General features: G+C 41.1%; 1 protein-coding gene across 3 annotated transcripts in view; it reads right to left on the bottom strand.

Moving 5' to 3' along the window:
* Positions 1-12,070, bottom strand: part of NLGN1 (neuroligin 1) — a 395,611-nt gene that overhangs the window by 344,196 nt on the left and 39,345 nt on the right. For 2 of the 3 annotated variants that reach the window (XM_048954987.1, XM_048954989.1), the window contains exon 1: positions 5,340-5,635. The exons of the other annotated variant lie outside the window; for it this stretch is intronic. The gene's annotated coding sequence lies outside the window, so the exon portion shown is untranslated. Of the gene's footprint in view, positions 1-5,339; positions 5,636-12,070 lie in introns of those variants that run through there. 3 annotated transcript variants of the gene reach the window in all.

Genomic DNA, 12,070 nt, shown 5'->3' with positions numbered 1-12,070 from the left:
AACGTGAAGACTCTTTTCTTCAATGGACACTTTAAATTAAAGTTTCCAGTTAAATTTTGTTCAACTTTGATCAGGCCTTCACATGTCGAATGGTATGTGTCACGTGAATGGCTACTGAACATAAGCTAAAAATCAATGTTTTTATGTTCAGAAGTTTTTATAAACAAGAAATTGAAATAGCATGAAAAAAAGTAATTTTAACTATGCATCTTCTATTACTTAATGGCACAAAAATTGCCTATTTCACTGCCTAATTAAAAGAAATGCTTTTCCTTTATATGTACTAGCTTCACATATATTTGTTGCACACATTAACTCCAGTAACATTTGTGGAATCTATTTACTTTGAAGCTGGAATCAGAGCATGCAGAACTTATTTCACGTATTTGCACTATCACAGAACGTACCACATGTCTACATGTACTTCTATTTTTTTTAAACCCAAGTCTATCAAAGACAAGGAAAACTCTCAAATGGATTCTATTAAAAACTGCCTCCAAATTTTTATCTCACTGAACAGACCGAGCTGATTTGTCCGACCACTTCGCTTTCCCATTGCATTCCATTTCACCCAGAATTTATGTTACTTTCACATGTAGCGAACGCATGAACTCAGCGCGACTGGTAAATCACATGTGGAGTGAAGTCAAAACTCCTCGGAACACAAAGCGTATTATTTATTCATACAGTGCCTCACACAAGCAGGTGATGATTTTGACTGAACTCTCTGGTTGCTCCTGGAATACAAACAATAAGCAATAAAACTTTAGCACTCAGCTCTTTTTCTATTATTCAGTGACATCTAATTTTCATTTTACAGCAATATAAATTTGCTAGCCGGCTATATCTTTCAGTAAAACTTCATCTGCTTTTTATTTTAATTGTTCAATAAATATGCCTAATTGGAGCCATTCCAATTTTTCCCAGACTTTCCCCCTAACAAATATGAAAGTCAAACATATCTCAGCTGGATGTGATGTTTTATTGAAAACAACAGATGAGCCAATTCTCAATAACTGCTGAACAAAACAAAAGGCAGGAGTCAAAAATTAATACCTTTAATTATATTCCTACTTCCTTCAAATGAACTTTCACCAACACTTGAGTGCTGGTAGCTAACTGCACAAGCACTAACAACATTTCTACTCTAAATTCAGAACCTCTGTGCTATGTTTTCTGACAGCCAGGATGGAAAGATTCCCATTTACTTTGGAAGGACAATAGAATCTCCCTCCTTTTCCGTCCTCTGAATAATAAAGTTCCCCTCAATAGGAAATGGATCAAATCCTAAATAAATAAGCACATCTGGTATTTATTTATCCCAGTCCTTAGAAACTTTTATGCTAACTGCAGTTCTGTTACTAAAGCTCTGGAAAACATCTTCTAGTTGTTTTTACACTATTTTACCAAAATGCATAAATATAAATGCTTGCTTTCCCATTGTTTCTCCTCTCTCATCCTATATGAAGTTAGAAAGTTGATTGACAACGTAGCTAATGTATTCCTTCTACTTTCTTCTTGTAGAATATAAACTCTGAAAACCTCCCCCAAAACACAGTCCCTCTCTCTCTGCTAGGGAAGAGAATGACACAATCAAGGATTCATTCCAAGAATTTTTTCCTGGCTTTCCAAAAGCTTCTTCAGCACATGCTGAGAATCATGTGCAGGTATTCCAATTCCTAGAAAGTTGCAGAAATCAATCTAGGATCTGATGTCACAAACATATGGTCATTTCCACAGTTAAAAACGGTCTCTCATGAAATCTTAAAATCTACTTACAAAAAAAAAAAAAAAAAAAAATAAAAAGACTAAAAACCAACCAGACTTAACCATATGTATACACAGTAGGTTTCTGGCGATATATGGTCTCCGCAGACACGGGACCATATATACGATACATGGAGCCAAGGAGACATCTCACTGGATGCCAGGATTTTGCTCTTACCCTGGGCATCGAAACATTATGAAGTGACTGAGACAGACAATTCACTAGGCTGCTGCATGAGGAAATGTATTAGTACAGACTAATGTACAGACTAACGGCCCCCTCACGTTCTAAGCCACTGCATGAGCAGTATGTTTGATGTCCTGTACTGTTTACTGAATTTGAGTTGCCATTGAAAACACAAAGACTTATGTGCTTCCTTCTGTAATCTTAAAGAAACAGGCCTCAAACATTTTGTTCATTCCCTTTCCTTATTCCTTGGAACCACTTGTCACTCTTGCAGAAGTTTCACACCCATCTAGTGGCTGCAGACAGAACTGAGGGGCAAGAGCCACAGGTTCTCTACACTTGCTGCCAGATCCCCACTTAACCTCCCATCAGTCACCCACAAAAGCTACTTTTCCAATCAGTAAGAATTAAGGCATGGATACTCACTACTGAGAAGTGCAATGAGATTTCAAAGTAAAAGCTGAAACGTGATCAAACAGTAGTACAAGTAACTATGGACTTGGGTACTTTTTTTTTTTTTTTTTTTAATGCACAAAAGATTGGATCTCTGCCCTCCCATTGCAAAATTATAGATTCCCATGGAGTATAATATGGGAGTTCTATAACACTGATTGTTATCTGAAAAAAACAAAACAAAACAAAACAAAAAAACCTCCAAAAGCTAATTTAATATAAGGAACTACAGAGGAAATGCATTGTACCTCTACCAGAAATTATGGTTGGATATTTATTTGCCGTACACCTCAATGAGCAACGTTCTCTGTCCAGCAATGAACTTCTGCATTGGCCAACAAACCCAAGTGATTACCAGCAGCTTGCTGTTGCATAAGGAATTATCATTGTTACACAGTAAGAAAGCTCAAGTAAAAAAAAAATCAATAGGGAATTCCTTCAATGACCTGTCAATTCAAGAATCAGATTATGCTCAAATGCATTGACATGAATAGTAAAAAGGGACTTGGAGCTGCTTTCTAGTGAGTCTTCAGTTTTCTGAACGTTCTTCGTGTTCAGAGGAAGGAAATGTTAAAGCCCCAAACCCACATGCATCCTCATTAACCAACTGCTTTTTAGCCAAGAGGGATGACAGTGGCTGCACTCGTGATGCAACAGGAAATACTCTGATGCTTCCCAGTTAATGGAGATAACAGTAAACTTTCTACTGACAAACTTCAAATAAGTAGCATTAGCATCACAGTCACCACGTCTGAATTATCTAGTTGCACAGCCAGAAATGTCTCTGCCAGTATATTTACCAATGAATTCTCACTGTCTATGGAAATGAGGGCAAGGACAGTAAGATGGAACTCAGCATCTCTGAGATATTTCATGTTAATGAAAGTCAGTCTAACGAGAGGCTCTCGGAGCAAAGAGCACTAAAACCTACATACATTTCATGAAATATCTTATTAGAGTTGTGTTCCATTAACCTTACTTGCATGCCTACTCAGCAACCACAACGAACTCAGTTTTACCAGATTTTGCGGGTGGGTATTTTCCAAAAAAGATACATGATAAATACTTGAAGGACTCAGCACATCTCTGTAATTATATCGTGTTCGGCATCAACCGGCCCAATTAATCGTATGGGGAGTTGAACCTCCACCTCTCCCACTATTGATTAATGCTTTTGTGCAGTAAACCATTTGTCAGCAACATTAAGTGGAGCTCCACCTGAGCACGTAGTGGACTGAAGTGGATGAAATACATACACTTAAATGTCTGTTACATCTATCTCCAGTAACAGCTCATTTTAACAACTGGTAAAGGCAGTGGAAATATAACTCAGGTAAATGTAAACCCTGTGGCTTAACGATTCTCTGAAACAGTCCAACTTGATCCCTTTCCTCATGGTATGTTTCTCTGTCCTGAAGGAACAGCATTACTTTATTCCAGCCCTTTCAGTACATCCAGACTGTAAATAATGGATCAAAAACACCATCATGAATAAAGAAGAAGGTGGAAATAAAGCAACAGAAAGCATGAAAAAGCAGCATTTCTCACATACTGCACCTATGCTCTGCTGAAGGACTAAAGTCTACTGCTCCTGCTTATTTTTAAGAGGATTTAACTAGCTAATGACAGAATCAGCAGGATTTTAAAAAGGAAAAACAAGAAAAGCTTTTTTATTAAAAAAAAAAACCAAAAAACAACTATATAAAATCAAAACATGCAATCAGAAGGCCCAAGTGGTGACTACCTCCTGCTTTCAGCCTTAGTCACTGAAGCAGTCCATTAAATGGGCTTTCACTGCCTTCAGTGCGGAGGACGAGGCATGTGGCACAGCACTGAGCAGGGACGTTCCGCACCACGCTCACATCACGACTTCAAGAGGACAGTGGTTGCCTACAGCTAAGGCACACTGCAGGAGTTTGGTAAACACAGGACCCACATCTAGAAAGTCCCTTTACAGAAACCTTTATTACCACAAACACGCCTGCAACGGTAGTGCAATTAATTACCAGGATGGGGAGACACGCAAGAAAAGACCAAAAATTGCCTTTACTGGAACACAATTCATTTAGATGATTTATGGAGTTCTTTATTGCTGGCGTCACAAGAGCTTTTTCAAAACAAGAGAAATCATTAAATCCCATAAACCACGGACTATCACTGCGGTTAGCCAGTAATTGATATCCTCGCTCGTGCCATTTATATCACTAAATAGAGCTGATAAAACAAGAATTAGTAAAGCACGCTGACGGAGCCTGCCAGATCTCAGAGGGGAGTGGGATGAAGCAGGGTACCCTTCCTTCCTCTCCAACCACACAGGAGGAATCCCTGCCCCCTGCATCTCACCACCCCCAGCAGCATTTGGAGCTCGGTGCAGGTGCTGCTCCAGCCACCAGGGCTTTGCTCAGCACCCCAAAACCCACCGACCTCAACCTGTGAGATGGGGCTGGATCCCTGTGCGCCCAACCCCAGGGGGTGGGGCAAGAAGGGAATTCATTCGCTTTTAATAGAGGGGGAAATCTGATGGCTATCCCCTAACCTCTGACCCTTTCCCATGGGAGGGATTTTAAATACTTTTTTTTTTTTATGCAATAAAAGGGCTTTTGTGCTGCAGTTTTCCTGGCAGACTGCTGGGTGGAGAAAGTGCAAGATGAGAAATCATTTTCAACAGCAGACCGGTGACTTTATAGACAGTTGCCAAATAACAGCCAAAATGTGTGCATGGCAAAGAAACTCCCAAATACAGAGCAGGAAGGGAAAAGGGATGTATGCTTAGTGATGAGAAGCAAGCAGGCGTATTATAAAAGACTCAGAAGGACGGGAGAACAGCACCGAAAATGCAAATAAATCAGCTCAGACTGTAAGGGAAAAAAAAAAAGCTGCTGATAACCCTCAGCAAACACTGCTGCCTCAAAGATGGAAAAAGCTCCCTTACCTTATTACTAATCCTCGCTTGCACCTGCTCTGCAATCATAAATACTTCGAGGTGCTTAATATGAAGCTAAATTGATGGCTGAATTTAAGCAATTTCTTCGCAACCCTCTTTTTAAAGATTCAAAAGGAGATTCTTAGCATCGTCCTCCTCAGTATCCATTTGCTTCCCAAAGAATTCCAATTTTCTTGAAAAAAGAGGCAAAAAAAAAAAAAACCCCGCGGTATGCCTACATACAAACGGGCACTGTATAGATCCAAAAAGCGGGGAGTGGGGGGAATCTGAGAGGTGGCACTACAAACTTGGCAAGCAGAACGAATCCTCGGCAGCAACGAGAGGGGAGGAAAAAAAAAAAAAAAAAAAAGAGAGGAAAAAAAAAAACGCTGTAAAAGACAAAATTCCCAAGGAGATTTTGAAGGAAAAAAAAAAAAAAAAAAAAAGGAAGAAGAAAGGAAAGCACAGAGGGAAGGCGCATGGAGCGAGCACACGCGGGCTGGCGGAGCTCTCCCGGCCACAGCCATCCGATCCGGCAGCCCCCCCAGCAGCCGCTCCCCGCCGCTCTCCCCGCCCCGGCTCCGCACGGACACACGGACACGCACACACGCACCGCACCCCGCGGGCTCTGCGGGGATCCCCGCGCCCGCCAATGTGCGTGGCTGTGCGTGTGAGTGTGCCCGTGCCCCGCACGTCACCGTGACGCTCAGCCCCGGCCGCCCGAGCAGCCGCAGCGGAAAGTTGTCCGCGCACACCCCGCGTTCTGCAGGGTTGGATGTCGGCTTTGGGGTTTGAAGTGGTTGGGTTGTTAGTTTATTTTATTTTCCTTCCCCGCAGAAAGCAAGGTGTGGGGGCAGACTGTTCACCTCGCTCTGCCTCTGCAGCCCACTCTCCTTCCTTTCGCGTTTCCCCCGCCCCCAAACTCCCCGCTTTCCCAGGGGAGCCATCCGTGTGAGCAGCACAAGGTCCCTGGACGCACGCTCTGCCCCAGCCCGGCCGTGCCCCTGCTCTCAGGGTGCAGCTCATCACCACCCACCCCATCCGTAGGTGCAGCCCTCGCCTCTCATCCTGCTCCTTCCCTCTCTTTTCCCCAACCTGTTATACATTTCACCTGAGATTTTCAAAGACCTCTAATTATTTTAATAATGTACGTGCATAAATCTTCCTGAGCAGCATTTCATTAGGCAAACATCAATCTAGGGCACACAGATGTAAACAGAGGCGTTGAGGGCTAACAGCAGGTTACACACTGTGGTCAAAACAACAACACAGAGCTACTTGGTTCTGTTTTCCAGGGAAGCTGGTCTATAATTTTTTTACAAGGTTCCAAAGGAACAGCCTGTGTCAGTAGATTACCAGGTTACTGGAGCAAGTCTCACCTTACAGCAGCCTTGCAAGGCTCTCCTGCATACAGTTAAATCTAGGAAGGGAGGAACAAAACATGAAGGTCTCACCTCTCCAACCTACCAGCATTTCATAGTCACATCATCTACATACATCAAAGAGAAGGTGATTTTCTTTTGTTCTATTTAGTAAACTGGGAGTCAGAAAATGGCACCTTGATTACAAGGAGCAAATGATGGGTGCACAACAAAAAGAAAAGAGCAAGAAAAACAGCTCTCCTGACCTGCACTGGGATGGCTGTGCCTGCACTGCACCAGACTCTTTCTCATCCCTCAGAAGGTGCTTGGAAGAGGCGGTCAGGGATGCACAAGTGGATGGACGTGGAAGTCCAAAGGGAAGTAAGGAATTCAAAAGTCCTAATCATAGGTTCAGAGAAGGCAGAAAGAAGGAAGAGAGGAGGCAATGAGGCAGAGGAAGGGAGAGAACAGAGCAAAGAGGCTGGTAATAAAGGCTTTCGGGCTTCCTCAGCTGGAAAATATGTCTTTGTCAAGGACTTTTACATGCTATTTTCTGGTGAGGAAATCAAAATCATATCCCAGCAATTCAGTATCTAGCTGAACATTGAGTGTTACTGTAGGACTGAAGGTGAAGGGCCTTAAAGCTCTCTTAATGTCCTTTTTTTTTTTTTCCCCTGACAAAAGAAGAAACAATGAGGTATTGATTTAAAAGATGAGGGTTTGGTTTAACACTGAGCCCAGGAAATATTCATCACTATTTTGTAACAGTTGACACATTTACAGTAAAATGAAAATACCACTCCTGAGAATTTGGTACAAGAGGAAGAACAGTTTTGTGCTCTGCACCCAACACAGCCATTAAGGAAATCCAGAAGGCCTGCAGCCTGCAGATATTTCAAAGACAGCACCTGCCTGAACCATAATGCATTTTTCAAGCCCTCAAATCAGCATGACTACCAGGGCTCCCTCCCAGAACGCTTCCCCAGAACTGAGAAGGTCAGAAACAAAACAATATTTTCATGCACTAAGTCAAACAACACCTTGATTTATTCTCTGGAACAACATATGTGACTTTGGAATATGCAGTTTCATCTTTAATCACCGTTCCAATGGCTGCAGAAGCAAGGGCAGCTGCTCCCATCTGCTGTGTGGCACTGGGGGAGCAGTACCAGCCAGTGCCTCAGAGATGGGCTGGCAGAGGCAGAATGTCTGTTATACCTACAAGGATCTTCAGAAAGAATGGCCCCCTACCCACACCTCACATAACAGTATACCAAACTCAGGTAGGTGCATCCATCCTTTGCACACCGCTTGGTTCAAGCAATGGCCATCTGGGGAAACGGAACCTATGGAGAGATAGGACAGAGCAGGGAAGCAGCTGTTCTGTGCAGCACGGTGCCTTTTGCAGCATGTGATTTCCAGATAGAAATCTGTGTGGTTGTTACAGTTTAGAAAAATGGGAGATCAGCCCTTCACCTTCCATCCCCCTAAAGAAAGCACTGCTGGGAGCAAGAGAGGCTCTGAAATGGAGCAGACATGAAGGGAATAGGAATGCAGATGTAAGGGAGAGCTCTGCATGTCTGGAAGGTAAGTCAGATACGTTTCTAAAGCAATCATTAATTTGGCATTCTCATCCTGAGGAGCAGATTTAACCTTCTAGCCAGTAAGTTATCAGCTTAATCCTCACCACTGCAGTAACTGAATACCTTAAAGAGCTTTAAACTGGACATCCAGATGAAGTTCACAGAATCTAGGTGTAAGGCTGCCAGCTTCAGACTCACTCAGGTTTTTCTACGGGTGGGAGCTTGAACGTAACACAGCTACACATAAGCATTCTACCTTTCAGATGAGGGTGACTTGTCAGGGTTAGCCTCAGGGGTATTTCTAATACATTCCCTTTACTTGTGGGGATTAAAGGATTGAAGATATCTTCCAGTCCTTTCCAGCTTCTACATCTTTTCCTGTGGATTCATACAGAAGGGAAGGTGCTGTAATGCAGCTGGTAGCTAATATATCTCACAAGGGCAACATAAAGTCACTTGCTAATACGAGTCCAGCCTTCTCCAGCTTGTAACCATGGCTGTGTGAACATTTGGTTCTTACCAGATTCTTCAACATTCAACCAGATCACACAGACAAAAGTTGATTAAGAATAATGGCAAATGATTGCATGCATCACATTCCAAAAACAAGGAGAAGAGACTTCCACTCTTAATGTAATCTGTTTCTGTGAGACAGAGGGAATGAAGGTGCCCTAAACATGACAAACAGAAAATGATACATACAAAAAGAGGGGAAAGAGAGCTGCATAATAAAGCTGTCTTTAGGAACTGTCCAAGGGAGACTGAAAATGAATTGCAGCAAGGATGACTTTGAAGAGAAATTGTCAGCTTGCTTAGCTCCCAAATTCATATCTTCATGCACAATCTTGAGTCAAAAAATAAAATGCACATGCCTGGGACTTAGGAGGCTGAGGATAGGACCCATATGCTTTCTCCTGGCTATGTTACATATTCACTGTATGATCTTAGCTTAAGTTTCAGAACAGAAGGAGATATAACAATGCAGTTGTATATATGAAATACAAGTGATGGGTTATTGGCAAGCATATAAAAATGCAGTGCAACTTAGGCTTCAAATGTCATAAAAATGGCTTGACTGTCAGAGGTGCTGGACAGCTGAAGAGTTCCTGACATTGTGGGAAAGAAAAGGATTCCTTTAAGACAAAGGAATCTTTGTCTTAAAAAATGCCCACCTTCTTTGAACAGCCTGTACTCATCTCTCAGAGCAGTCTTGCAATGACTGAAGTAGAAGCAGGTGCAGTTCCAAAGATGTGCTGTGCTTTCTTTGAGCAGAATCAATGACCATTTTAGAGTAAAAGTAGGCTTGAAATATTAAGGGGTTAAAATTTCAAGGAAAATGATATCTACAAGTGAGAAAAATGAAAGCATCTGTTTGAATTAAAAGCCATTTTGAGGTTTTGTGCTTTTTTTCTTAAATAATCAAACCAGATGTTATCAGGAATCAACATCCAAGGAACCTTAACTAATCATTGAAACATTATTTCAAAAACATTATGTGAATACAACGAAATGCAGCAGACATGCTACTTATCTTTGAGAAGATACTCCTGCTCTTGATGCCTATTGTTCTAACAGGGTGAGCATTTGTTCCTCCTCTGGTGTGAAGGGACCCTTACTGAACAACAAGAAAAAGTGAAAACATTAAAATAAAGATAAATACTCTAATGCTGGGACCCTGGGTCACCTTGAGGTGATCTATCTTCTTCACCTTGTTTCAGTGAACCAGCAACTGCTCCTATTTCTCATGTTAGTATTACAACTCAAAGATGACACATCCACATATGATATATAGTGTCTTCTTTTTAGACTCCTGCATCCCATATATTAAACAACAATGCTGTTCTTAGGTCTCCAGTGTCACAAAGTCCAATTTCCTTCTAGAATGGTAGGCACAGTCAGAAAGAAGAATTCTTGGGAGGCTGATTTGTCTTCTATGTAAATCAGAAGTCACACACTGCAGGTTTCAGGTGTTGAAACCTGAAATCCAGAAGCAAACCTCTGAGATTAATATTTTGCCAGCAAAGCAAAGAGTCACTTCATAAGGTTTTGAAAAGCTTCTAGCCTCAGCCTAGCTTTCATTTAAATCACAGGCAGCCCTCCTACAACAGACACAGCTTTATGAGTATGAGGCACCAAACATCATTAATCAAATCATCCAAATTTGACCCTGGGTTTTTAATACTATGTTACTGTTGAGATTTAGTAGTATAGTTAAATACGTTCTCATTTCTCTCACCTCTACAAACACAGCTTGATGATCTGAGCAAACACACGTGGGCACGTTCCTGTGACGCGCTGGTGATTTACCCTTCTGGCTCTCACAAAGGACCCAGTCCCATTAACAAAACTGACAAAAATCAAACCAAGGCCTCATCTGATCTCACTCAAAATAAATCATCTTTTGCTTCCTGATTTTAGATTACATATCTTCGAACTGAAGTAGGCCAGTAGCTGTACTTTTCCCCTTTTTTCACTAATGACTAAGGACTTTAGCTGTTCATCAGTGAACATCATATGATAAAGATGTTCCAAAACTAAGAAAGAACTCATGGATAGAAAATATAATTTCTCCTGTCTACATTTCTTGTCATAAAGCAGTCAACAAGCATGATCTACTATTAAATAGATGTTTAAATCACGCAGATGTAAGTAAACTCAATCCCTATTACACCTAAAATATGAGTTCAACATAATTTCCAGGCAGATGGCCTGAGGACTCAAGTTTATATCTAATCAAGATATTTCAAGTAGCAGAAATTTTTTATTTTTTTCTTTTTAAGTACTAATATATCTTAACTTCAGGAGAGAGGAAGGTGTCTAGAAATGCAGGTTGCATCATAAGAAAGAGAGGAAGACCCAGCAAACACTTCTAAAGATCTGATCATCACCAACACAGCATATGTGTATACCAAAAAATACTCAGTCACACCAAGGCGTGATGTAGGCACTCAAAGTTTAAAATACTATGCAACAATATTTGGCCTTTTCCCACTTTTTCAAACCTTTTTAGTTGTCAAAAGTCTGATTTCCATATCTGAGACTACTAGGCCTACTGGATATAAAGGAGTTTTGTGATTATCCTTAAAGTGTATCTGACATTGCTATTAACGCTTTCAACTTGCTACCAGTGCGTTTTTGCAGTTTCATCCTTTTAGCAGAACTGACACATATAAAAGCTTTGAAAATTCAAAGTATTAATCTCCAAAAGCATATGTGTAATGATTACTTAACCAATAGGATGTTTTTTTTTAGTTCCTCCATGAATTGGCTCAGTAACAGTACAATATTAATAATGCCTTAGCTTATACTTTTACAACCTGTTCTCAATTTTCCCATCTGTCGATAGACTAAAATTGTGTTTACAAAATCGCTCATTTTCTAACTTTTTCTTCCTGTATAAGGAAACTACAAAACCCCAAAACTCAAGGCTCAGCTCTGTTTTCACTGTTGTTGATATAACTGTGAAGTAGCTCCATTGATTTGAAAAGTGTTATTTTGGTTTTATCCTGTGACAAACAAGAGGAGAATTTTCCTTTTACCATTCCAATTAAATATACGCCTTTAGTTCTGTTCACTGTTTTTCCTCACAAAACTGCAGCTTCAGGCATCCCTAGCTACGACATCAGTAGCTACACGTACACAAGACCCACAGCCAGCAGTGATCTGCTTTGTGAGCCTGAACCCTAGTCACCTTTGGTACAGCTCAAAGAGGAGCGAGAAGGAAATAATTGTGGTATGTCTCAGCCATCAGAAAAGCATGAGACACACTCCAGCTCCTCCTGCTAACCACTGATTT

Source organism: Lagopus muta, chromosome 9, assembly GCF_023343835.1.
Source record: "Lagopus muta isolate bLagMut1 chromosome 9, bLagMut1 primary, whole genome shotgun sequence".
Taxonomy (NCBI): Eukaryota; Metazoa; Chordata; class Aves; order Galliformes; family Phasianidae; genus Lagopus; species Lagopus muta.
The sequence above is the reverse complement of the archived record's forward strand: the minus strand, read 5'-3'. Positions and strand labels throughout refer to the sequence as shown.